Raw genomic sequence first — 27,587 nt, 5'->3', positions numbered from 1 at the left:
GTCCCATAGTGCTCGGACATTATTACACTCGTAGAAAACTATGATTGATGCAAATAGCCTCCTCAGAGCACAAGGCATCTTGAATTGTGTAGATTCAGTGAGGCAGTCATCTAGGCGCTTGTCAGTTTCCATATAGCCCAAGGCCTCACAGGCATCTCTAAATGTTGCATATGTAGTTCCGTGTCGACTTCTAACATGCTCGAATGAAGTTGCACCCCTGACATGGTTAAGAAGCACATGGAGATAGTATCGCTCTCCTTCAGCAGGATGGGCATACACCAATCTTCCAATCTGACCACCTTTTTCTCTAGGTTTCCAAAACTTTTTTGACTTTATCCAAGTGAAGTGCTCAGGGAACTTTCTATATAAATACTTTCGTGCGCCAAGATCATACATGTTTGTGCTGAAGTACTCTGTAAGCATGGACCTCTGAGAGTTAGGATTTTGCACAACATTGTTTAGATCATCCCTAGCTTTGTAGGCAACCATGTGCTTTCCTGGAAGGTGAACTTGCATTTGTAACACAGAAGGTGACATATCATACAAAGGAAAACCATATAATCTATAGATTGCCTCTATAGCTGTTATACACCTTCTATCTCTATACTGCTTAATCTCATTAATAACCAGTGGTTTCCCATCCATATTTGCCTGAGCTTGATTTATCGAAGCCAAAACACGGTCGTGGCCCTTAAAGACATACTTGTATAGATACTTGGCACACTTTATGCTGCTGCAAACCTCTACATTAATATGACAATTATACCTCATTAGAAGGATTGGATTGTATGGCACAACCCATCTGTTGTCCAACCATTCCCTTCTTATTTTTACTTTTTGTCCATCATCTCTCCTTCTATAAATAGGATATGAGTTCTTTCCCTGCAGGGTGGTTTCACAAAAGTCACGGGGATAATGAAAGCGGCAATTACCATCTATCATACATTGGCACTTACGGTTGAGGACACCACATGGTCCATGCATCATATGTTTGCACACAAGTCTATGCAATTTTGGATATTTCTTCTGATCAGGAAGCTCTACCGATATATACTTGTCATAATCATCGGGAGTACGTACTTTGTTCTCGTCTTCCATAACCAAAAGGAAGTGTTCGTGTGGTAATCCCCTTTTCTAAAACTCAGTGACATGTGCCAAGGCAGCAACCTTGCCCAAATGATTTTTTAAGAAGGAAATCTTGGAGGTCTCGTAGCTTTGCTCTATAAACCCTTGGCACGATGTCTGGACAATCTTGTGGCATTTGTCCTGGCAATAACTGTTCTACTATCTCATCCCAATATGGATTAGATGTCATTGTCACACAAAAAATCTGGCTTTCCATATCGAGTAATCAAAGCCATGGCATCCATATACCTTGAGTGCACATCACGGTCACTTCCTGGGAAATCTTTTGATAGTACAATTCTATGACCAACTTGTGACGCACGGGCTTCTCCAGCTGCAAGAGTGTCTAGAAGGCCCTGGTGAATATATGTGTTAAAATATTATAGGTTTTCCTTGGGTTTGAAAATAGAAAAATCAACTTTTTCAACTCAAATACATCTAACATGGTATAGATCAGCACGAATTAGATCTTGATGCGCCTATTTTGAGTACCAATCTAATCGCATTGACTCCACCTTCACATACATATCAATAGCCCATTACTGAAAAAGCCTCCCACCATGAAACATGACATTAAATTCTTTGTCATGAATTCGTAGCCTGAAACATAGATATTCCCTAGCGCTGATGTATCGCCGTGACTCTGTAATTTACGTTCATAATAACAACAAAAAAGATTAAATTTGATTATATTTTGAGTTTATTGAATGGCTGAAACGTCTTAACTTCATCATGTTGAGAAAAATAATAATTAATAATATTTCGAATAGATAAAAAATTTTGCAAAGGAAATAACCTTCTTCTTCATGTACATTCGTCTCTGAGACATCATTGATCTAAACAAGCATTGGGCCTATATAATAAAATATAATATAAATATAAAACTAAGAAATTTGTAGTTAAGAAGGTTCACAAGAATCTACAGGACATCTACACTAAGATGGTCTTGAGCTTGTGATATCCTCATTGGAATGAAATTGATTATGACTTGGAAAAGCGCTATCACTTCGAGGAGCAAAGTCATGGCCAATGCCCTTAGCAATGGAGAATTATGCTAAGAAGGTTCGGGTGACACCAAGAACTAAGAATTATATTCCAAGTTCGAGCAACTTAACCGGAATCATTAATGTTTTGAAGATTGGTGGTAGATTCTCTTTCTAATCAAGAAAGTGAAAAGGCTCCGTTGGAAGGTGAACATATGAAGAAAGAGGTCTAATAAGTATGGACTAAAAAGGAAAGGTAGCCTAGTGATTGAAGTTACCTGAGAATTGTTCAAGGTACCTGTCAAAATCTTGGAATCAGTTGGGCAAGTTACTTGGAGTAAGGTCCACAGGTATGCAAGGTAAAGAAGAATCCAAAGGCGGAGAGTCTGCATCTCTTTTGTCACCATCTCCGCGAATCTCGAGGACGAGATTCATCTTAAGGGGGGTAGAATTGTAACACCCTAAAATTTTCAATTTTGAAAATAGGATTGAAATGAGTTGTTTGTGAATTTTTATGCACATGAAATATAGGAAAAAATATTTTTCATTTTATTAAAATTCATCATAAGGAGTAGCAACATGGATGTACATACATGCTAGTACATTTGGCCTATTACAATGAGTGGTTGAATCCAAAATTCAAAATGAATTCAAAAAGCTTTTGGAAATGAATTTGGATATGGCATTGAAATAAAATAAAAGAAAATTTGAAAATAAAAGAATTTAAAAAGTTGTAAAATTTATTTTTGCAAAGCCTACCAAAATTGCTCATTTTTATTTGAATAGAAAAGTGTATTTGAAACCCTATTCAAACTTGATTTGGTTCATATTTGAATGTAGTTTTGAAATAGAAAAAAAAAGAAATTATTCTTCTCCCCTCATTGTCTTTCGGCCTGGCCCAGCTCTATCCCTTCCTGCATAGCCTAGCAAGGCCAACGGCCCATCCCTCCTTTCCGTTTTCCCCGCCTTGGCGCCGGCCCATTCTTGCCGGCCCAGCTAGCAGGCCGTGCCGCACCGTGCCTCCTCTTCCCTTGTGCGCAGTCACTGACGAACTGGGCCCGCATGACAGCCGTCTCCCACCTCGCGCCATCTCCTTTCTCCCATCCACGCCGGACACCGTCGCCGAGTCCGCCTCCACTACGCCCGTTGGCGTGCGTTCCACACACGACCCTCTCATAAATAGCGCCCAATGGCCTCGCCACTGTCCTATCCAGCCCTAGCGCAAGCCGCCACCCCTATCTGAGCTCACAGCACCGCAACCCTAAGCGCCGCCGCCGCCGTCGGTTTGTTCGCTCCCCGTTGCTGAGATATATCTCGGTGAGTTCGTCGTGCCGCCCTCTTGCTTTTTATGCTCTCGGTTCGCTCCGTTGTGGCCTGTAGGCTGTTCTTCAATATCGCCGACGAGCTTCCTCACCGCCGTGCATGGTGCCGCCACCAAACTCGCCACTGGCCATGCCACCCGCTCTCTCTCTAATTCATTTCCATCCATCCGATCTGTGATCAAGGGCCAAGAATAGAAGATACCCTTTTGTCGCCTTTTTGCTAAAGAGACCCCCGACTTTTACAAAATCAACCCGCGGTCCATTTTGTGTCTTCCTCCTCCCATCTAATCTCAGCCATCCAATCTCAATCCAACGGTTGAGATTAACCCGTATCGTTTCGGCCCGTACTTTTGCTAAAGGGTCCCTGCAGCGTAATCTACCCACCATCTAGCATAGTTTAAAATAATTCAATCAATGCCCCTAGTTTTTATGTTTTGACCCATGTGTTTTCTTAAAAACGATGCCAAGTCCACAGAGAAGTTTTAATTCATTTTCTTTTATTTTAAAACTAAAAATGAGTTCAAAATAATAACAAAATTGTCCACTAGATTTATTTACGCTATAACTTTGTCGTTTTAACTATGATGTGACCTGTTCCAATTGCATTAGAATCCTATTTATGTTGTCTACATGTTCATACTACTGTTAAGTATGTTTTCAACTTTTAAAATTCGTGATTAGATTTAATCTATTATTTTAATAAAGGAAATCTTGTCTAAATCCTAACTTATTCGTTCTAGCTCCTATTCGATCCATTCAAGATGTGTTGGATTCGTGACGACGTAAACTACGCATTAGTATCAATGTCAAGAGCTCTGGAATATCATGGTTTAAATCCTAACTTGATTAACAACTATTCAACTGGACTTATAAAAAAATATGATAAATTTCACTTCGGTTTTCAATACCAAATATAAGTTTGACTTAATTCAACTTAGGTATTTCTCTGAAATATCTTATAGATGTTTTTATATCATAGAATAAATGAAGCTTATGGTTTTCTATTTTAGAAGCAAAATCTTTCGGTAGTTATATCTTTTCAACAGTAGCTCCGATTAGTGTGCTTTTCGCGTCTGTGTGTTCGTAGCAATACATAGATTTGTTTTTAAATCCTTTTCCACTGAATGGTGTATTGTTCTAATTTGGCTCTATTGTTTGCTTCATGTATGATTTAATGGATGCTTGTGTGGTGCTTTATGATCTGGTCCAGTCGGTGAGCTATACGAGATAAATCAAGAAGCAGATCTTTGAAGATTTGGATTGGAAGAAGGATCTAAGTTTGAGGCAAGTATAGCATGGGATCTTTCTTGTCCTATACACCTTTAATCATTTAATTCATACTGCATGTGTCTACCTTGACTACCACTAAGGATTTTCTAGTACTAATGGTATGATGCTAGTGCTCAACTAAAGTCATGATCATGGTTGTAGTTGAGCACTAGCATCATACTACCCAATGCAATATCCCATAGGTGACAAGGTATGAGGTAACAAAGTACTAGGAAATCCTTAGTGGTAGTCAAGGTAGACACATGCAGTATGAATTAAATGATTAAAGGTGTATGGGACAACAAGCAACATCCTATGCTATACTTGCCTTAAACTCTGATCTTCTTCTAGTCCAAACCATCAAAAAATTGCTTCTGTTTTCACCACGTACAGCTCACCGACTGGACATGATCATAAAGTACCACACAAGCATCCATGCAATCATACACGAAGCAAGCAATAGGAATAAATTAGAATAGTACACCAGTAAGTAAAAAGGTTTTAAAGATGTTCTACACGTTGCTACAATCACACAGGCACGAAAAACACTCTAATTAGAGCTATAACGAAGAAGATATGAATTAAACAAGATTTCCTTTAATAATTTTATAGATTAAATCTAACCTCAAATTCCAAAAGGTCAAAATATATTTAACAGTAGCTTGAACATGTAGATTACTCAATGACGAATCTAATGCAACTTGAACAGATCAACTCGGAGTTAAAATGGAGAAATTATGGCCTAAAGAAAACTAGTGGAAAAACTGTAAATAAGTGGATCTTCTATTTCGAATTAAAATACATAAAAATTGGAATTTTGAATCTGGAGTGGACCGTGGGTTCTAATATGGAAAAGTGCAGGGGCTCTTTAGCAAAAGTGATAGGCGAAGGGGTACGGTGAGATCTAAGCCGTTAGATCTAAGATGGACGGCTCAGATTAGAATCGAGGAGGGAGAGAGAGCCACCGGCTGCCATAACAGTGCTAGGCGCCATGGCCAGAACGAGCGAGCTAGCCGGCGTAGTGGGATCTAGGCCCACGGGTCACGACAGCACAAGGCGAGGGCACCAATAGAGAGAGGAAGGCAACCTGAACTCACTAAGGTAGTTTACCACGGTGCGGAGCGGACGGAGGCGGTGCTGTGCTTGGCGAGGTGGCCAGCTCATCGGCGGCTAGAGTTTGGCAGCGCTGCGTCGACTTGGCGAGGCTCCGGCTGCGCTGAGAGTTATGCCGGGGTAGCGGCGCGGTGCGGGCTCGGTATTTAAGGCTCGGAATAAACATGGGGCGCACGCCAGGGAACGAAATGGGGCAGCGGCGAACTCCTATGCGGCGGCGGTGAGTCCAGGTCGGCGACGGCTCGGGGAAGAAGAAAGCGATGCGACTGACAAGCGGGGTCACGATGACAGTGAGGGAGAGTGAGGCAGAGAGAGGGGCGTGGCATGCTACTGTGCCACGGGCGAAGCAGGCCTGAGAGAGGAAGCTGGGCTGGCTGAGGGAAGGAGAGAGTTGAGTGGCTTGCGGTGGCTTACTAGGCCAGTGGAGAGGGGAGCGGCTGCGCGGGGAAGGAGAGAGGCCGAGCTAGGGCTCGGTGCGGGAGAAAAGGTGGAAGCGGGCTGGTAGTGAAGAGAATGGGATGGGGAGCTGGGCCGGCTGGGCCAGAAGGGGGAGGAGGGTAGTTTTGCTTTTTCTCTTTTTTTATTTCAAAACCATTTTCAAATCATTTTAAAAGCATTTGAAATTATTTTGAATTTTGGGCAAAACCACTCATCACAATAAATAAAATGCAACGGCATGGATGCTCAAATATGTTGCTACCTTATGATAAATTTTAATTTAATGAAAATTTATTACTTCCCTATGTTTTCATGAGCATAAAAAATCAAAATTAAATCTTTTTAACCCTATTTCAAAAACATGAAATTTTTAGGGTGTTACAATTCTATCCCCCTTAAAATGAACCTCGTCCTTGAGATTCGGAAGACGTTGACTAGGAGATAGGGATATTCCGTCTTTGGATCCTTCTTTACTTTACATAACTGTTAACCTTACTCCAAGTAACTTGCCAAACTGATTCGAAGATTCTGACAGATACTCGAAACCATACTCTGGTAACTCCAATCACTAGGCCACCTTTCCTTTTTAGTCCATACTATCAATTCTTTCTTAAAATATTCACCTTCCAACAGAGCCTGACGAATCTCTTGGTCAAAAGGAGATTCTACTACCAATCTTTAAAACATAAAGGATTCTAGTTAAGTTGCTCGAACCTTGAATACAATTCATAGTCCTTGGTGTTGTTTGAATCTTCTTAGCATAACTCTCTCTTGCTAAGGGCATCGGCAATGACTTTTCCTTCTCCAAGTGATAGCACTTTTCCAAGTCATAATCCTTTGACTACTTCAACCCAACAATGACAGGGTGCATCATAGTGGATATAAAGCTCTTGTCCTGATCTGGCAAAGCTAATACATAGTTTTTACTTCAACCCCTTTTTTTACTCCTTCAAATACTTAGCTAAGGTCTCTTGATCCAAGCACACTTAAAAGCTTCTTTAGTAGCTGTATCAATATCTTGGTAATATTGGTTAAACTTCCCTTGAACTTCTAACCAAATCTCATCGTTGAAAACTCTGAGTTTCTCTCTCACATCCTTGAGTACCAGCTTTCTCATTAGATTAATCAATTCTTCCAAGTGAGAGCTAGGGAGTATAACTGAACTTCATATGGAACCTTGAGCATTCAGACCCTTCTTAGTTGGATAGTTTGCATATGCATGATCGTCTATCTTATTGATCTCCTCCAAAGGTTTCGATCCTAGGACCTGTGGGTTATAGCCCACCACGCTTCCGCTGCGCTAACTAGAACGTAGGATACTTCATCTTGCAAATTCTTCAACTTGGCTACCCCCTTAAGATGAGATCAACTAGGGGACACAAAAGGGCAGGTTTCACCTTCTTCTAGATGAGCTAACTAGTATCAAGACGTTCTGACATCCCAATGATACTCTCGTGCATGTGCAAGAACAAGAAATCCGAAATTCCTCGCAAGCAGAAAAACAATAGCTCAGTAAAACATCTGTAACTCTCATTCTGTTAATCCAATAGAGTTATAGCTTATACCGTTGGAAAGCTTATCAAATCCTCCACAACTTCCTTATAGAACGCTTTTCCAAATTCTACAGTTCAAGTATTCAAAAACAGTGCAAAACCGAAACTGTTCTAGGCTTCAGACAGCACAGGTGCATCGTCTTGTGATTTTCATAAGTCCATAACCAACATAGCTATCAAGGTGGTTCTTGTGGTCGGAGAAAGATGTTGGAGTATACTGTTGTACAGAATTTTGTCATGATTTTTGGTAGTCCAAAGATAGAGATATAAACTGATAAAGATAGGTTGCTACGAAGGCAGGATAGAGAAATACAGGAGAGAACCAAAACCCTACTATTTATTTCATTAATCCTTATACCTTAGGCCTATGAACTAAATAAAATTGTTGGAACACCCCCAAGATTATTGCAATCATTACAAATATTCAAAACAAGCATAAGCATAATGACAATTCAACAAACAATAAAGATGCACAACTCAATCATTGACTCGACTTGTGATACTATCGTCCTCATTGTACTAGGGGTAACAATCCAAAGACTCATCTTCAGATTATGCAAGAAGGTGGTGAGGAACAGTTCTAAAAGCATATCAAATTAAGGAGTGAAGATGAGAACAATGACTTTAAAATAAGCACCAAGGTAGACTGATGCAGTGGAAAGCTAGGTTTTAGTAGTAAATGTATCTAGCGGTGCAGACATGGATGGGGTCACACGCGCTTGCGTGTAGAAGTGTCCTGTGTGCGCCTGTCAGTAAGATGCCTAAATGCAATAACGAACTCAATGGTGGAGGAAATGCAACATTGAGTAGCTGCCAGCCTCATATTGATAAAGAATGACTTATAAAAGACAGATATCCTGATCATCCATCTGGATGTATCATATTATCATCCACTTGTGTCTCAAATGTTACATCTCCTCCATTTCCTTTGTCTTGGTTATACTCACACCGACATTCATGGTGTTGTGAGACTCAGAGAGATTGCAACAGGATAGATACTAACGATTAAAATCTATAATCTAAGTGCGCACATGGCAATAGAAGGCGTCAGGAACATCATCTGCTCATCTGGGAAAAATCAAGCAGCAGCAGTTGGAGTGTAATCTTCGTTTCCTTCCATTCACGCAGCTCTACCTTCTCCCGACATGGGACATTGATACAGTGTTTGGTGTTTTGACCACCGGCCTGAGAGAGGGATCGCCTTCAAGTGGACAGGCTGCTGTTGGTTGCTCAGGACTCGAACTGAATGTACTACGGGGCAGATGATCTTGCTCTGCACTGCGCCTAGTGCTGCTCCTTGTTTGCGCTAACATTTGATTTCCTGGGTTGGTGGCGCGACGTTGATGTGCAGTCGACTTAACCATGCAAATGGTTGGAATTGGTTGACCGAACATGACCCAGGCTATCCAAGTTCATAGAGCTGTATAGAGTGTAAAGCTCCAATCATGTTCTATATATGCCTTGAACCTCCTAGCTGCATGTCAATAGAAACAGGGTTACAGCATGTCAACTGACACTCGATCCTCTGTCTCAGGATGCACAAGATCATGAGAAAATCATCTGCATCTCAGACCATCACAGATGCAAGCAAAATATGACTGTCTATGTGTAATCACATAATTTTGCAGGTGATATGAGGGTGACTGAGCAGAGCTAGTCACTACTGGAGGCCGCGGCTTTGCCGAGTGTTTTTACACTCGGCAAAGAGCCCTTTGCACTCGGCAAAGGCTTTGCCGTGTGTAGCACTCGGCAAAGAGCCCTTTGCACTCGGCAAAGGCTTTGCCGTGTGTAGCACTCGGCAAAGTCCACTCGGCAAAAATTTTCTCGGCAAAGGGTCTTTGCCGAGTGCTTTTTATCTGGGCACTCGGCAAAATAAAAAATAATTTGCCGAGTGCTTGGGGCGGCACTCGGCAAAATATTTTCGGCTGTTGCGGCGCCGGCCGTTAACGGTTATTTTGCCGAGTGCCTGACCCAGCACTCGGCAAAAAAAAAATTATTTTTTTAAAAAATTACTTTGCCGAGTGCCCTAGCACTCGGCAATTTTTTTTTTTAAAAATCACTGTGATCACATGTGGAGATGTCTGGGTTTTTGGCATCCGACGTCACAACTTGCTCGAAACCTTCTCAATTTTTTACCACAGCCTCCACATGCGATAACACGATGCCTCGACAAGTTTCATGATTTTCGGACTTCGTTTGCATTTTATATAATTTAAAATCATATTTTCTGCAAGTACCTCGACATGTTACGTCAATGAGATGCTCGAGATTTCATGTAAGTTCCTAGATACGGTCTAAATATACCCTAAATATCATTAGTATCAATTTTTGGATGACCAAAGTCCATTATTCCATGTACCAGCAGTTCAAATTTGAAATATCCCGAAAAATTCGACAAAACGAAATAAACTAATGAAATATTTAAAAAAAATCAAAATTGCCCCAAATTTTAAAATAGAGTTTGAAATACTGTCACAGGGCCCCAGAAAAAAATTAGGGCCCAAAATAAAAAAAAAATATTTTGCCGAGTGCCATGCGGGGCACTCGACAAAGTGGGCTTTGCCGAGTGCCGGCCCAGGAGGCACTCGGCAAAATATGTTTTTAAAAAATAAAAAAAAATTTGTCGAGTGCCTGGGGCTGGCACTCGGCAAAATAAGTTTTTAAAAATAAAAAAAAAAATTGCCGAGTGCCTGGGGCTGGCACTCGGCAAAATAAGTTTTTAAAAATAAAAAAAAAATTTGCCGAGTGCCAGCCGTTAGGCACTCGGCAAAATCTGACGGCAGGTGGCCGCCGTCACGGGCCGGCCACCTTTCGCCGAGTGGGATCTTTGCCGAGTGCCGCGGCTCTCGGCAAAGCCCAGTTTTGCCGAGAGCCAGGCTTTACCGAGTGCCTGGCACTCGGCAAATCCACCTTTGCCGAGTGCTTTATTTTGCCGAGTGCGGCACTCGGCAAAATATTGCTTTGCCGAGTGCCCCGATAAAAAGCACTCGGCAAAGTCTCAGGCACTCGGCAAAGTCCAGTTTTCCAGTAGTGAGTGTAATAGCGTTACAGTTGAACAATTGAATGTGCGTGATCTCATTCCAGAACGTGCTATGCTGCATTGGAAAATAACGTGGGTATCTGTCACATGCAAGTTCTTTTCATGAGGGCAGGGCTGGTAAAATTAGGGGCCTTTTCGAAACACTAAAATGGGCCCTTCTGGCTTAAATAGAACAATAAATGCTCCTATGGCACCAACATATAGCATTCAAGGAAATATTTTCAATCATAATACAAGACAATTAGTCAATTGTGTACAGAACTTAAGAATTAGACTCGCTGCTTGTTGGCACTGGTGTACAGGTGCCCAACCATGTCAAATTTTCGAGGAATCCATGGCACTACAATAGTTTGGCACTTGCTAGTACAGCCTCCTAGCCTCCCTTGCCGCCGCTTTGCAGTTGACACTTTGATGTTTGAAGTAGAGTAGTCGAATCAAGATTCCTTGACTGTCTAGCCTAGATGGTGACTCATTGACTTTGATTGAGAATGAGGAGTCGGACAGGTGGACGGATGTAGATGGAACTGCTGAGTGCTACTCCTCTTTGGACAACAACTGAATTATTGTAACCCGAATTATGCATAGGATTGTTATAATCAAAATGTTTGGGTCCCTGATTATGGTAATTGATTATGGTTGGGTAAAGTAAGAATTGTCTCTTGTAGCAGCGGATCTCTTGTGGATGACAGGATACTAGTATCATGTGGGGTAAACATACACTTCTACACATATGAACATTAGAGCCACCACCCTTTTTTCCCTTGACTGTTGACTTTCGAACCGCACCTACAAAAGCCTTCTACTTTGGAGTGTTTGTGTCCCTAGATTGTGTTGATTGATTATGGTTCGTTAAAGTGAGAAGTATTTCTTGTAGTATCGGATCTCTTGTGAATTACAGGATACTAGTATCATGTGGGATTAATATACACCTGTAGTAGAATTGCTTGAGGGCCACTTGCTACAGCCTACAGACCTTGCAACTTGATTATTTGATCAATATATACCAGGTTTCCAACTTGGCAACATGGTTTGATGGATCCGAGGCCTAGAACAGACAAAGCAAGCATATGACTGGGCTACTCATATGTGATTATGCATGTGTAGCATTGACCATATTTGTTATTAATAAACTCGCCACTAGCTTCCGATTCTCTTTCGTTATGTGAACAGTACTCTGATCTTTTCCTTCCCTGTCTTAAAATATATATGTAGCTGTAGTCTTGCCCTTGCCTCCATCCCAAGAATTATAAATTTTTAATGTTAGCTTTGTTCTAAGTCAAACTATCGTATATCTGACCAATCTTAAATGAGAAGTTACCGGTATTTGTATATAATACTAGATAAAATAGCGTTTGTTTCACTACGGAATATATTTTCATGGTACAATTACTTGGTATCATAATTATTATTAATACTTCTATCTGAAAATCTCCACTGCCGTAGTTTCCATGATTCGACATGCCTGTTTGAAATTGGGTCGATCGGCCTCCTTATGAAGTACGGACCAAAACCACATCAAATACGTCACCCTGAAAATAACCTGTAAATAAGAGTGTAACGCTTTTTTATCAACACCTATGTCATTTCTGGTCAACCCGTTTGATACATTCTTCCCATGTCTCAGAGAGACCCAAAAACTGGTGAAGAGCCAAATGATTTGAATGGCGAATGGTCAAACCATGCTTCAAAGGAAGTATACCTGAGTAAATCACAGAGTTCAATTGTCATAGTGTGGTTGAAAATAATGTTAAATCATTCACATACGAATTATACTAACTTCAGTTATGCTGTTTGATATTGGATAATGCATGTACCAAAATTATGGAGAGAGAGTTACAATCCAACACATAGACCCTTACAACATAAGAAGAGAACGTTCTTTTCCAGTCAATGTACAAGGAAAGCACCGGAAGCAAAACAACTAGGCTGCATGGTCAAGGGTACTTGTCGAAATATCCAACAAGAACTCATATGATGAATTCCCAATTCCTTGAACAAATCATCCCTGACTTCCTGTACAAAGGAATTCTGTAGTAGTGTTGCTTGAGGGCCACCTGCTACAGCCTACACACTTTGCAACTTGATTATTTGATCAATACCAGGTTTGCATCTTGCGACATGGTTTGATGGATCCAAGGTCTACAACAGACAAAACCATGGAAGTAACACCAAAACAATTGGCCAACTAATTCACATGATGTACCAAATATTGATCCAAGAAACATATAGTATATGTTTATCGAGGGCAACATGTCAAGCTACTAGTAGTTAATTAGATGCGTAAAAATTTGGTGTATGCCACCGACAAGCTGAATGTCAACATCTGTCGGTTTTTGCCATTTCCCTGTCAGGTTTACACTGACAAGGAAATTTTGGTTTCCAGTAGTGTGATGCTTTATGTCAACCTTATAATCAACCGGTCCTGAAATTGTCAGTACAAGTTATTATTATGGATTCAAAAATTGTACTGGATGCATTCTATATAAGGTGCATGTGCTCAAGGTTTGTTAAAACGACAACCATATTATCTGGAGAAACTCTTTAATTGGGTTTATTCAATGGCTTTGATCTATTAAAGACGTCCTACACTACTACGTAAAGTTTAATGGAGGCAGGCATTTTTTATTAATGGTGGCGGGCATTGCAACCGCCTCCAATCAGAGGTCACCGCTAATGGGGACTTTACGGAGGCGGTTGCTTTGCCCGCCTTCGTAAATCAAACAAGAAAAGTAAAAAAAAAGAAAAACCCGTGAATAGGCCCTCCGGGCCCATCCATGTGCCCGCTGAGCCTATCCACGGGCCACAGTCACCGCAGTCGCTCGCCAGAACCCGGACAGCGCGCACCATCGGGATCCGGCCTCCTGCCGCTTGGATCTGGCCTGCCACTACAGGATCAAGACGCCCGCCACCGGGATCTGGTCTACAGCAGCCCACAATAGCCACCCTTTGTCGGGCTCCACGCTAGCTTGCTCGAAGCTTGCTCGTGGTTGCCGAATCGGGCCGCTGCTTGGGTGGGGGAGCGACGCGCTGCCGAGGCCGCCCACCACTGAGGCGTGCGTACGCACCAGGGCCACCAGCGTCCGCACCACCTCCGTCCGCGCCGCCGGGGCCGCCTCCATCCGTGCCAGGGCCGCCCACGACCGAGCCAGGGCCGGCCACATCTGTGCCACCGGGGCCGGCCACTCTCGTCAGCCAGGGCAGACAGAGGAAGAGGGAGAAGGGGCGCCGCCGTTGGAGGGAGGGGATGAGATGGCCTAGTTGAGGGAGGGAGAGGGGCCACCGAAGGGAGAAAGAGATGGCTGAGGGAGGGAGAGGGGCAGCTCATGGAGGGAGAGATGCTGATGGAGGGAGAGGGGCGGCTCAGGGAGGGAGGGAGACGACTAAATGATAGGGAGTTCGATGCTGAGGTGAAACCCTAACTTCTATTTATATATAAGCCCGATAGGTGTATTGGATACGGACTTTTGCTAGGTCTCATGTATATTTTCCCGGACAGGCCTTTTAAGAGGCCCGCCTCCGAAAATGGCCTAATTTTTGGCCCGCCTGGTATTTTAGGAGGTGGTTGAATTTGTGCCCGCCTCCGTTAATGTTTGGGCACTGCCTCCTAAAATCATTTGTGTAGTAGTGCTATTCCCTTTCTTATATATATTCAAATTTGACAACCAAAAAATTATCAGAAATACTTATCTTATATTAGAGAACTTACCCATATGTCCCTCCAAAAAAAGACTCCGAGCATTGCCGCAAAGATCACTACCAGCTTGATTAGAGCCAACAATGATACAGTGTGACCGCTGGATCTTTAAAAGACTGGTATCACTGCCAGTTTGTAGTGGGAACTAGTGGTGGTATGAGATCGGCATCTAAAATCTTAATCAAAATGGATTTCATAAGACGAATTCACTTCTGCTGCACTCTCCCTCCCTCTAAAGTACTTCCTCATTATCAACAACTCCCCGCCCTATTCCCTAGCTCGTCATTCTCTCTACAGTGGCCTGACTGCAATCGCCCTTTCCTCGTCTCATGTTTCCATTTTTGGATCAATATATCTCTACTCCTCTTGACGTCATCTTCTTGACACTACTACAGGATGACCTTGTTGTCCCGGGCGGTAACGGCCTTTAGTCTCGGTTACCGCGCCGGGACAACGATCCCGGGACTAAAGGTGGAACCTTCAGTTCCGGGTCATCGAGCCGGGACTAAAGAGGGACCTTTAGTCCCGGTTGGTGTTACAACCGGGACTAAAGGCGTTCCAGCCGAGCAAACGTGGCCGCATCCTTTAGTCCCGGTTGGTAACCCCAACCGGGACTAAAGGTTCCTTTTTTTTCTTTAATTTGTTTTCAGTTCAGTTACACATATTTGTTTAATATATAATTGTTTTTATGTACGTATTCTACGCTGCTAATATAAATACACGCACGCATATAATTACATCTAATTCTCATCTCGAGCATTATTATATTCGAATAAAGTATGAAACTATATATATTATAGATATATATGTATATATACAACACTTTCATAATCTTGTTCTCGAAAATAACGATATCAATAAACATTTAATTTACATCATTTATTCCTTAGGATCAAAGTAGAACTCGCCGTTGGGATTTAGCACTTTTTCTAGAAGAAATCCTGCTATTGACTCTTGAACTGCTTTCAGATGGTCTTTTTGCATGACCCTTTGTTTCAACCATTCAGTCTTGCATTTGAAATAAAAGGAAAAGTATTAATACATATATACATATATATTCATTTAAAAATAAATAAAAAAATTGATATATACATACTCTGAGGACATCTTCAGGAGTTCTTCTTATGTGTGCAGTGATAAATTCACAAACATAGTATCCACACAAGTTATTACCTGGTTGCAGCCACAAACACCACTGTACGAGAAGAAGATTATTCTCATCATCTCACACGTAAATTGAAGTACGATATAGTAATTAAACACGTGGGGAAGTATATATAGTACAACTTACTGGTATTTCAACTACATTAAGTGGTGCCTTGCGATCCTTGCGGTGTTGCCGAATAAACTCTTTCCAAACCCTGTGCGACCAATAATGTACGATCGTTAATAAATTATGGCAAAGTCTATTCAATAATAGTTGTACACGAGAGATCGAAATTACCCCTAGATAATGTCTATCATATCTTGGTATAGTGCCCGTTCTTTTCTCAACGAGTCCAAGATTACTAATCGACTTGAGTTTAACTCAATGACAATGAGTATCCAGTGAAACCTGCATTGGTTTATACACACACGTACGTGCATATAAGTTGTATTGATATTACATAAAATGTGTAGACTACATTATTATTAACACTTACTCAAAGTTGTACGGGAAAAGTATTGTTGTCTTGTCGTGTTGCTTCACGAAGAACCTCATGATATTCTTCTTTGCTTCAGATACCCACTGCTCCTTGGCAATAATATCGGTTTTGAATACGATATAAGGATCAATGAAGCCAACACTGGTGTCTTGTATTCTTTGGAGCTCTGACATCTGGAATCTATATATAAATATAAGTTACATGTGAGGATAATTATATACACGTACGCATGGAAGTGAGTTTATTAAATAAAAGTACGAATCACTTACAAACAAAAGGAGCTAATGATTGATTTGTCCAGAGCGTCCATGTGGTATAGTTGATGCAATTCTTCGAAACTAATATGTAAGATGTCATCGCCACGGAAGTAATGATGGTCTCTAAATCTGACAAAGATCCACTCCTCACCCCTGCCACACGCCTGCATGTACCACTTGTTGAGCAAGTACATTTGCGTACCCAATTTATTCAGAGCCGTAGGGTTGTACAGACTTTTGCCAAATTTATAAGTCTTCCAGGTATCAACTTCCAGGTTCTGGATTGGAGCTTTGCCCATCAATTGATCCAAGGTTAAACCAGTTAGTTCAAAAAAAGCATTAAGGTCTTGAACCGATACTTCTCCAGAGTTATCTGGTCGATAGACTTCTATGTTGGAATCATATTCATTAGCAACAACAAGATTTTGCATTGGTTGCTTCTGTTGTCCGAGCTATGGGACATCCTTCCCTGATGCTCTTTTCCTTTTCTTATCTGCATCATGTGACTTCACGAGGGAGCGGTCATAGTCTGATAGTGGCGGGGGCTTATGAACTTTAAGCATCTTTTTCTTGTGAGCTTCGACCTTCTGCCTCAGCAGATCTCGTGGTATGTAAAAGTATGGCTTCTCCTTAAGCTTCGCTTGTCTCTGCTTTTGGATATCTATAAAAAATCTTTCACTTTTTTGTCTTCTTCAGCTGCTATTTGCTCATCAGTCTTTTCAGGAAGTATTTCTTGAGAAATAACTCTTTTTTTGGGGTCTTCTTTGCCGCCAGGACCTTAGACATCTCTGTAGTGCGTTGCTGTGGAGGGGGTCAGCGTGGTGTTGGAGACCAGCATGGAGGCGATGAGGCCGGTGTTGGAGACCGGCGTGGAGGCGTTGGAGATCGTTGTGGAGGCGGTCGGGCCGGTGTAGGAGTTGGAGATCATTGTGGAGGCGATGGGGCTGGTGTAGGAGTTGGAGATCGCCGTGGGGATGAAGTCGTCTCGCCCCCCGTGACGCTGTGATGAGATGGGGAATGAATGATTGGGCAAGGCTAGGGGGAGACCCTGCTACAAAAACAAGTTGTGAGTCAATTATTTTTGAAGCCAATATAAAATTAATGGAAAATAATATTTCATTCACTTTCATTCATACCTAGGGTGAGGTAGGGGAAGCGGTGGCGTCCTAGGAATGATGATGAAGCGTTTGCGCTATTGAATAAATGTCTTCTCTGCTTCTCCTAGTGTCTTCTCCCCATCACCGCCTTCAATGTCAAGAGGAACATTGTTGTAACCTTTGAGCACTCTATCGACCGAGACGCTAGCATATCTAGGTTGAATAACTGACCCATGGATTCTTGGTGTCTTCGTTCGGTCTATTGGAGATACAACCCCGACAGCCACCATGATTGATGCATTATTACCATCTGGAATGTGCAGCTCACATGTTGTTAGAGGCTCGGTAATGTCATCAATAGGGAAACGCAACCCAGCGTCATCTTGAATAACTGGCAGCTCCGTGGAAGCACAACTGCTGTTCATCTGACCAACGGGGCTAATGGTGACTCTCGGCATTGATTGCGATTGCATTTGACTCATTGCTAGCTTCACTTGCCTCTTGATCTCCTCCTGCATTCTTGCCTCAAGAGATTTTTCTCATTCACGTGATTCAAGCAATGATTGTCATGACTCATTAACAAATTACTCCAATACACGGATTCGGTCTGCCTCGTCATCCTTCTTTCTCTAGCGGCTTCTGTAGGTATCCTTCTCTGCTAGGAATGCTTGTAGCCACGGAACCACCCCATAGCCTCTTGTTCGACCACCATGTTTGGGATTCTCTAGGGCATATGTCAATTCATCCTTCTCTCTGTTGGGCTTGAAAACACCACTATCAGCTTCTTCCCTAGCACGAGCTAGTTTTTGTGTTGCTCTCTCAATTTTTTGGCCGAAAATTAGCTTGCCAGTGTCTAGGTCTAGGCTTCCCCCATGAGCATAGAACCAATTCTTCGCGCGTTGAGGCCAGTTCTTCTCTATTGTTTCAGGTATGATTCCCTTGGCAGTAATCTCTGCTTCTAGGTTCTGCCACTTGGGAATAGCACTCCTATAACCACCTGATCCCATGCGATGATGGTATTGCTTCTGTCAGGCATTCTGCCGATTCCTCATCACACGTTCCTCACTCTCTTGAGATGTCTTGTATTGTATGAAGTCATCCCAATGGGACTCCAACTTGACAAACGCCTTAGCATTGAAATCCGACGTTTCATTCTTCAAGATAAACTTTTTATACAATGTCTTCTTCCAACTCTAGAAAAATGTTGCCATCTTCTTCGTTGTCCAATCCCTCACTAGCTCCTTCAAAGCATCATCTGCTTGTAATGTGAAATGCTGAGTGATATCTCTCCAAGCTAGGTTCTTGTCACGATTAGATACAAAACTAACATTAGGAGCGGATATCTTCTGCTTCCATTCACGAGCACTAACTGGGATCCTATCCCTTACAATGAACCCACATTGATTGACATATGTCTGAGCATATGGTCCCAATGGTTTGCCGGTGTCGGTGTCGAATTCTGATATTATGAAACGGCCCTCTAATGGCTTTTTTGGCCCTCGGACTTTCCTACTCTTGCCGGTGGTTGATGTAGATCCAGAGACCGACTACATGAGTAGAAACACAATGATTAACAACAAATATACGTACGCATGCATCTATAAGAGATGATAGATAATCGAATATACCTCGCCAGTATTTTCTTGCGCGACAATTTGTTGATCTTCAACCACCGGGATATTCAGGATATCCTCATAATCAGCAAAGTACTGACTCGTGTCATCTACATCCGCATTGGTGTCGGCATTGATAATATCCGCCATTATGTCATCATTCAAGTTATCATCCGGAGCAGCCATTTGTATCTTCAAGATAACACATAGATAGAATTACTATGGCACATAACATAAGTACATGTGATAACACATATAGAATTACTAAATCCAATTAAATATAATAACACATAATATTTCATAAGGATAAACAATAATAAGGTATAGGCTTTAGAATCGAATCAAAAAACACTTTCGATCCAAAAACATGGAAATAAGTACATGTATATATACACATAGAATGATATAATTTTCTCTCTCTCTCTCTCTCTCTCAACACATAGAAATAAGTGCATATGTATATATCTAAATAAAGTACTAATTAAATTTTAATACATTTAAATCTAATTAACATATATCAAAAACTATCTAAAAAACTAACTAAAAACTAAGAATACACTACTAATTAAATTTTAATACATTTTAATCTAACATATATATCAAAAACTATCTAAAAAACTATCTAAAAAACTATCTATATAAACTATCTAAAAAACTATCTAAAAACTAGCTGGGGCGGATGGCGGGCCGGGCAGGGCGTGCTGGCCGGCCACGGGGCCATGCTGAGCACATCGCGCGAGGCGTACGACTCGGTGACGGCGAGATCGCACGGCCAGGCGAGACGACGACGGCGCGGTGCGGCAGACGAGAGCTCGACGGCCGCCGGGCGGGGCTCGACGACGAGGCTGGGCGGGAAGCGATGCGGGCGGATTGGCGCGGTCGGGCGGGGGTAGACAATGACGGCGGCGCGGCAGAGACGAGCTCGACATGGCCGGGCGCGGCAGAGATGAGATCGACGTGTAGATCGAAAAGTAGAAGATGAACAGGCAGGAACCGTTCGATATATATAGGCCGGGACCCTTTAGTCTCGGCTGGTAACACCAACCGGGACTAAAGCTCCTTTAGTCCCGGCTGGTAAGCCGAGCCGGGACTAAAGGTCCAACCTTACCAGCCGGGACTAAAGGAGCTTTAGTCCCGGTTGGTGTTACCAGCCGAGACTAAAGATATTGTTGGGCGGGCAACTCCGCCCACCCTTTAGTCCCGGTTTCTGGCCTGGGCTGGGACTGAAGGCCTAAAAATTTTGATAGCCCGCTAGAGTAATTGGAAAGGCCTAGGATTTTGATTTTGTTCTCCTTGTTTAATACTAGGTTAATCAATTAATTCTATAGCAACTTCAATACTTTGCAATATTTATTTTAAAAAATACTATTGATTAACTAATTATTTATTGTAAATAGGAAGATTTTGTAACCTAAAGTTTTTAATTTCTTTTATGAATATAGAATATAAATGTTACTAATACTAAGTATTTTGTTAATGCAAAAATATATTTGTAACTTAAAATTAATAAAACTAATATTATTGGATAGGAAATTTATTATCATATTATTGTAACGTCAATGTTTCAATTTTTTCTCGATTTTTGACCAAAATGACAAGAAATTTTTGTTGAACCTATAAAAATAAAGAAAATGTAGTATTTTTGTTCTACAATTTTTTTCAAATAAAAAAACGGCCTATATAAGGATTGTAGATCTTGATGAGCTGAACAAACTTGGTATTCAAAACTTTTCAAATTGAGATAATCTAGGGTTCCGAAAACTAGTTTGTAGGCGTCGAAATTTAAAAATCACAAATTTGAACCATCTAAACTATCTCAAATGGAAAGTTGACCAAAACAACAATTGTAGATCTTCATGAGTTTAACAAACTTGGTATTCAACACTTTTCAATTCGAAGTCATTTAGAGTTCATAATACTAGAGTCAAAGTGTTCTTTTTCATTTTACCAAATTTGACTTGGTCAAACTTGCTCAAATGAGACACTAAATGACCTCAGATGAAAAAACTCTGAATACCAAGTTTGATCATCTCAGCAAGATCTACAATTTTTACATAACTCATTTTCTCATTTGAGAAAGTTTTATCAAACACTAGTCACAAATTCTTGAATCTCATATAGACTTTCTAAAACTATGTCACACACTTGTGAAATTTGAACTACATTTTTTTCAAACTTTTTCAAATGAAAAAATGGCCTATATAAGGATTGTTGATCTTGATGAGCTAAACAAACTTGGTGTTCAAAACTTTTCAATTTGAGACAATCTAGGGTTCCGAAAACTAGTTTGTAGGCGTTGAAATTTAAAAATCACAAATTTGAGCCATCTAAACTTTCTCAAATGGAAAGTTGACCAAAATAACAATTGTATATCTTGATGATCTGAACAAACTTGGTATTCAAAACATTTCAATTTGAGACAATCTAGGGTTCCGAAAACTAGTTTGTAGGCGTCAAAATTTAAAAATCACAAATTTGAACTATCCAAACTATCTCAAATGGAAAGTTTACCAAAGCAACAATTGTAGATCTTGATGAGTTTAACAAACTTGGTATTCAAAACTTTTCAATTCGAAGTCATTTAGAGTTCATAATACTAGAGTCAAAGTGTTGTTTTTTCATTTGACCAATCAAACTTGCTCAAATGAGACACTAAATGACCTCAGATGAAAAAACTCTGAATACCAAGTTTGATAATCTCAGCAAGATCTACAATTGTTACATAGCTCATTTTCTCATTTGAGAAAGTTTTATCAAACACTAGTCACAAATTCTTGAATCTCATATAGACTTTCCAAAACTATGTCACACACTTGTGAAATTTGAACTACATTTTATTCAAACTTTTTCAAATGAAAAAATGGCCTATATAAGAATTGTTGATCTTGATGAGTTGAACAAACTTGGTATTCAAAACTTTCCAATTTGAGACAATCTATGATTCCGAAAACTAGTTTGTAGGCGTCAAAATTTAAAAATCACAAATTTGAGCCATCTAAACTTTCTCAAATGGAAAGTTGACCAAAACAACAATTGTATATCTTGATGAGATGAACAAACTTGGTATTCAAAACTTTTCAATTTGAGACAATCTAGGGTTCCAAAAACTAGTTTGTAGGCGTTGAAATTTAAAAATCACAAATTTGAACCGTCCAAACTATCTCAATTGGAAAGTTTACCAAAGCAACAATTGTAGATATTGATGAGTTTAACAAACTTGGTATTAAAAACTTTTCAATTTGAAGTCATTTAGAGTTCATAATACTAGAGTCAAAGTGTTGTTTTTTCATTTGACCAAATTTGACTTGGTCAAACTTGCTCAAATGAGACACTAAATGACCTCAGATGAAAAAACTCTGAATACCAAGTTTGATCATCTCAGCAAGATCTACAATTGTTACATAGCTCATTTTCCAATTTGAGAAAGTTTTATCAAACACTAGTCACAAATTCTTGAATCTCATATAGACTTTCTAAAACTATATCACACACTTGTGAAATTTGAATCATGCGGGCACAACAGTGAATTTCTTCTTGACGTATGACCCTTGGTTATGATCTTGTCGTAACCATGGAGTGTCTTCATCATTTAACATGATGCTTGGATCTTTCTTCACTATGAAGGGTGGAATTCGGACATTTCTTTCACAATCTTCTGACATGTCTGACTTGTCTTCAATTCCCACTATATTTATTTTCCCAGAAAGAACTATGTGGCGCTTTGGCTCATTGATCATTGAGTTGATGTCTTCGTTTTTTCCTCTCTTTGATTTTGTAGACATGTCTTTCACATAGAACACCTGACTCACATCGGCAGCAAGGACAAATGGTTCGTCTTTGTACCCAATATTGTTGAGGTCCACTGTTGTCATTCCATACTCTTTGTCGACTATTACCCCTCCTCCGGTCAGCTTCACCCATTGGCACCGGAACAAAGGCACTTTAAAATTAGGTGCGTAGTCTAGTTCCCATATCTCTTCTATGCGGCCATAATATGTTTGTATATTCTCATTTGGATCTGTGCCATCTATGTGAACACCACTATTTTGATTGGTGCTCCTTTTATCTTGGGCAACTGTGTAAAATGTATTCCCATTTATCTCGTACCCTTGGTACATGAGGATATGCCACGATGGTTGCCTAGCCAACAAATACAGTTGCTCATCAATATTGTCATCGCCTTGACATTCTTTTCGCCACCAACCACTAAAACTTTCCATGTGCTAATGCCTAATCCAAGCTTCAGTCTTCCCTGGAAACTTGGATCGTAAGAACTCCTTATGTATCTCGATGTATGGATGCACCAATGACAAGTTCTGAAGAACTGTGTAGTGTGCTTTATTGAAATAATCATCTTCGATGGCAATATATGTTTTCTTCCCTAAAGTTCCTTTACCACTGAGTCTCCCCTCGTGTCGCAATTCGGGAATGCCAATCGAGGCAAGGTCAGGAATAAAGTCAACACAGAACTCAATGACCTCCTCTGTTCCATAGCCCTGGGCGATGCTTCCTTCAGGCTTAGAACGAACTTTCACATATTTCTTCAAGACTCCCATAAACCTCTCGAAGGGGAACATGTTATGTAAGAACACAGGTCCAAGAATACTAATCTCCTTCACCAAATGAACTAGGAGGTGTGTCATGATATTAAAGAAGGATGGAGGGAACACCAACTCAAAGCTGACAAGACATTGAACCACATCATTCTATAGAGTAGCTTGTTCCACTGGATTAATTGCCTTCTGAGAAATTGCATTGAGGAATGCACATAGCTTCACGATGGCTAGATGTACATGTGGAGGTAGAATTCCTCTTAAAGCAACTGGAAGCAATTGCGTCATAAGCACATGGCAGTCGTGGGACTTTAAGTTTAGGAATTTCTTCTCTGGCACATTTATTATACCCTTTATATTAGAGGAGAATCCCGATGGGACCTTGATGCTGCTTAGACATTCGAACATGCTGTCCCTCTCTTCTTTGCTAAGTGTGTAGCTAGCAGGACTTAAGTAATGACGTCCATCATCTGTCTTCTCTGGATGAAGGTTGTCTCGTTCTTTCATGCCCTGCAAGTCCTGGCGTGCTTCAAGTGAATCCTTTGGCTTCCCATACACACCCATGAATCCTAACAGGTTCACACAAAGATTCTTTGTCAGGTGCATCACGTCGATTGCGTTACGAACCTCTAGGACTTGCCAATAGGGTAGCTCCCAAAAGATGGACTTCTTCTTCCACATGGGTGCGTGTCTCTTAGCATCTTTGGGAACAGATTCGCTGCCTTGTCCCTTTCCAAATACTACTTTCACATCCTTGACCATTGCGAGTACATCTTCCCCGGTTCGGTTATGAGGCTTCTTCCGGTGGTCTGGCTTACCTTTAAAATGCTTCCCTTTCTTTCTTACTTGGTGATTCATAGGAAGGAATTGATGATGGCCAAGGTACACGACCTTTCAACATCTTTTCAAATATATACTATCAAAGTCATCAAAACAATGTGTGCATGCATTATATCCTTTGTTTGTCTGACCTGAAAGATTACTTAAAGCAGGCCAATCATTGATTGTTACGAACAACATTGCTCGTAGGTCAAAGTGTTCTTGTTTGTACTCATCCCAGACACGTACACTTGGTTTGTTCCATAAAACTAGAAGTTCTTCAACTAATGGCTTCAGATAGACATCAATGTCGTTGCCAGGTTGCCTCGGATATTGGATGAGGATCGGCATCATAATGAACTTCCGCTTCATGCATAACCATGGAGGAAGGTTGTAGATACATAGAGTAACTGGCCAAGTGCTATGACTAGTGCTCTGCTCCCCAAAAGGATTCATACCATCTGTACTTAAGGCGAACCTTAAGTTTCTAGCCTCATTTGCAAACTCTGGAAATTCCCTGTCTATCGCTCTCCACTGGGACCCATCAGCTAGGTGTCTCAGCATATTGTCTACCTTACGGTCTTCTTTATGCCACCGCAACAACTTTGCATGGTCCTTATTTCTAAACAAACGTTTTAAGCGTGGTATTATAGGAGCATACCACATAACCTTGGCAGGGATTTTCTTTCTAGGACGTTGTTCACCCTCGACGTCACCAGGATCATCGCGCCTGATCTTATACCACGATGCTTTACATACCGGGCATTCATCCAAATTCTCGTATTCATTGCCATGGTAGAGGATGCAGTCATTAGGACATGCATGTATCTTCTGGATTTTTGATCCCAAAAGGCAGACAACCTTTTTTGCTTCGTACGTAGTGGTGGGCAATTCATTTGGCTTTGGAAGCATCTTCTTTATGAGGTTCAATAAATTCCCAAATGCCTTGTCAGATACACCATTCTTTGTCTTCCACTGTAGCAATTCCAGTGTTGTACCCAGCTTTTTTTACCCCTCTTCGGCCGTCGGGTATAGCAACTTCCTATGATCCTCAAGCATGCGCTCGAACTTAACTTTCTCTTTTTCACTTTTGCATTCTTGTAGTGCATCACGAATGGCATCGCCAAGAGCATCACCGAGATCATCTTCTGCCGCTACCTCTTCTTCATCTCCCCCCATTGTAGTATCATCAAAGGCACCATACTGAGCAATAATGTCATCAATGTCTAAATCTTCTCCTTCACCTTCTTCCATCATGACCCCGCTTTCTCCATGCTTAGTCCAACATATATAGTTTGACATGAAACCTGACTTAAGCAAATGTGAATGAAGACTCATTGAGCTTGAATATTCCTTTAAATTCTTACATAGGGCACATGGACAGCACATGAAACCATCCCGCTTATTTGCCTCGGCCACACCTAAGAAATAGTGCATGCCCTCAATAAAGTCTTGGGAGCGTCGATCGGCATTGTACATCCAATGGCGTGACATAATCTGCATTACACGACAAATTATGAAAACCTTGAACATAATTAAGTATTTTATTACACAACATAGATGACACACACACGGTTGATTAATTAACTAAGCCTGGCTACAACGTAAGCAATCCCAACTATCACTAAACAAACTAAAACTATAATGCACTTCAGTAACATAATTATTTTGTGACCGTACGCAACTAAAATAGTCAAATCATTCGTCTGTTGAATATCAATAAGCTTCTCCTGCTGGCTCACTGCCCCATCATCAGCAGCCGCTACCTCAAGCACACCCGAATTCTGCACGTATGTAGCATAATCTTCCTCCCAGTACCAACCATCACATCCATTGCCCTCCCACTAAAATTAAAGCCAAAAAATATTTAGTCAAAAATATTCAAGAAAATCAGGTCAATTAGCCATAATAATCAAATGCGTAAGAAACTCACATCGCGATCCGGGCACTTGTAGAAAACACGACCCTTGTTGGGTCCCTGTCTCTTGACTCGGTACTCCATCACAATCTTCTGCTTACACTTGCCGCAGATAATGAGAGGGAGTTCTGGCCTCAGTCGTTTCGCAACCGAACGAGAGGCCGAGGACCCGGTACCAGTTGTCATCTACTTTCTATACTTATTTTTGCAAACTAGTGTAAATTTCACATTTTCTAAAATAATATATTTAAACAAAACTAAAATCATTTATTTATCTAACTAAACCATGAAATATGTACTATGTATAATACTAAAATACCAAACTATCAAGTGATTTTATTATTGTAAATCATCATGTGATTTTGAGCTAAAAATGACATAGAAATCATAATCAAATCCACCATATCAAGTTACTTTCTATACTTATTTTTGCAAACTATTGTAAATTTCTCATTTCTAAAGTAATATATTAAAAAAAATAAAAATATTTATTTATCTAACTAAACCATGAAATGTACTACATATACTAGCAATACTAAACTATCAATTGATTTTGATGAACTAATTTAACTTTTGTTTATCCAAACATATATGCAAATCATCATGTGATTTTGAGCTAAAAATGACATAAAATCATAATAAAGTCCAACATATAAAGTTACACATGCATCTACATCGCAAAATGAGATAAGCTACTGATAAAACATAAGAGGATTAAGTTTGTTACCTCCAAAATCGAAGAGCAACACCAATGGAGGGGGAGAGAGCAAGAAAGCAAGCTGAAGAATAGAGGCAGTGAGTTTGAATGGAATGGCTCGGGCTCGGGGAGGAAGAAATGAGCTGTTCTATTGGCCGGGATAATTAGTCCCGGTTAGGGGGCCAAACCGGGACTCAAGATTAATCTTTATTCCTGGGGCATCACCCAAACCGGGACTAAAAGAGTCCCGGTTGGTAATACTAGCCGGGACTAAAGATCCCTGCCCCGCGGGCGACCGTTGGGCAGGAACCTTTAGTCCCGGTTGGTATTACCAACCGGGACTAAAGGAACCTCTAGTCCCGGGGGCAAAAAATGCCGAGGCTAATGCCAAATTGGGACATCGTTCTAAAGTCTGTTCTCTAGTAGTGTGATCTGTATCCCTAATACTTA

General features: G+C 40.9%; 1 long non-coding RNA gene across 1 annotated transcript; it reads right to left on the bottom strand.

Moving 5' to 3' along the window:
- Nucleotides 1-16,184: 16,184 nt before the first annotated feature.
- Nucleotides 16,185-27,212, bottom strand: LOC136485958 (uncharacterized). Its single transcript, XR_010766618.1, has 3 exons — nt 27,168-27,212; nt 16,453-16,604; nt 16,185-16,363 (listed from the first exon to the last, which is right to left on the bottom strand). It is a non-coding gene; the product is annotated as an uncharacterized lncRNA (long non-coding RNA).
- Nucleotides 27,213-27,587: the final 375 nt, after the last annotated feature.

Source organism: Miscanthus floridulus, chromosome 10 (genome assembly GCF_019320115.1).
Source record: "Miscanthus floridulus cultivar M001 chromosome 10, ASM1932011v1, whole genome shotgun sequence".
Classification (NCBI taxonomy): Eukaryota; Viridiplantae; Streptophyta; class Magnoliopsida; order Poales; family Poaceae; genus Miscanthus; species Miscanthus floridulus.
This window is presented reverse-complemented; position numbering and strand designations above follow the sequence as displayed.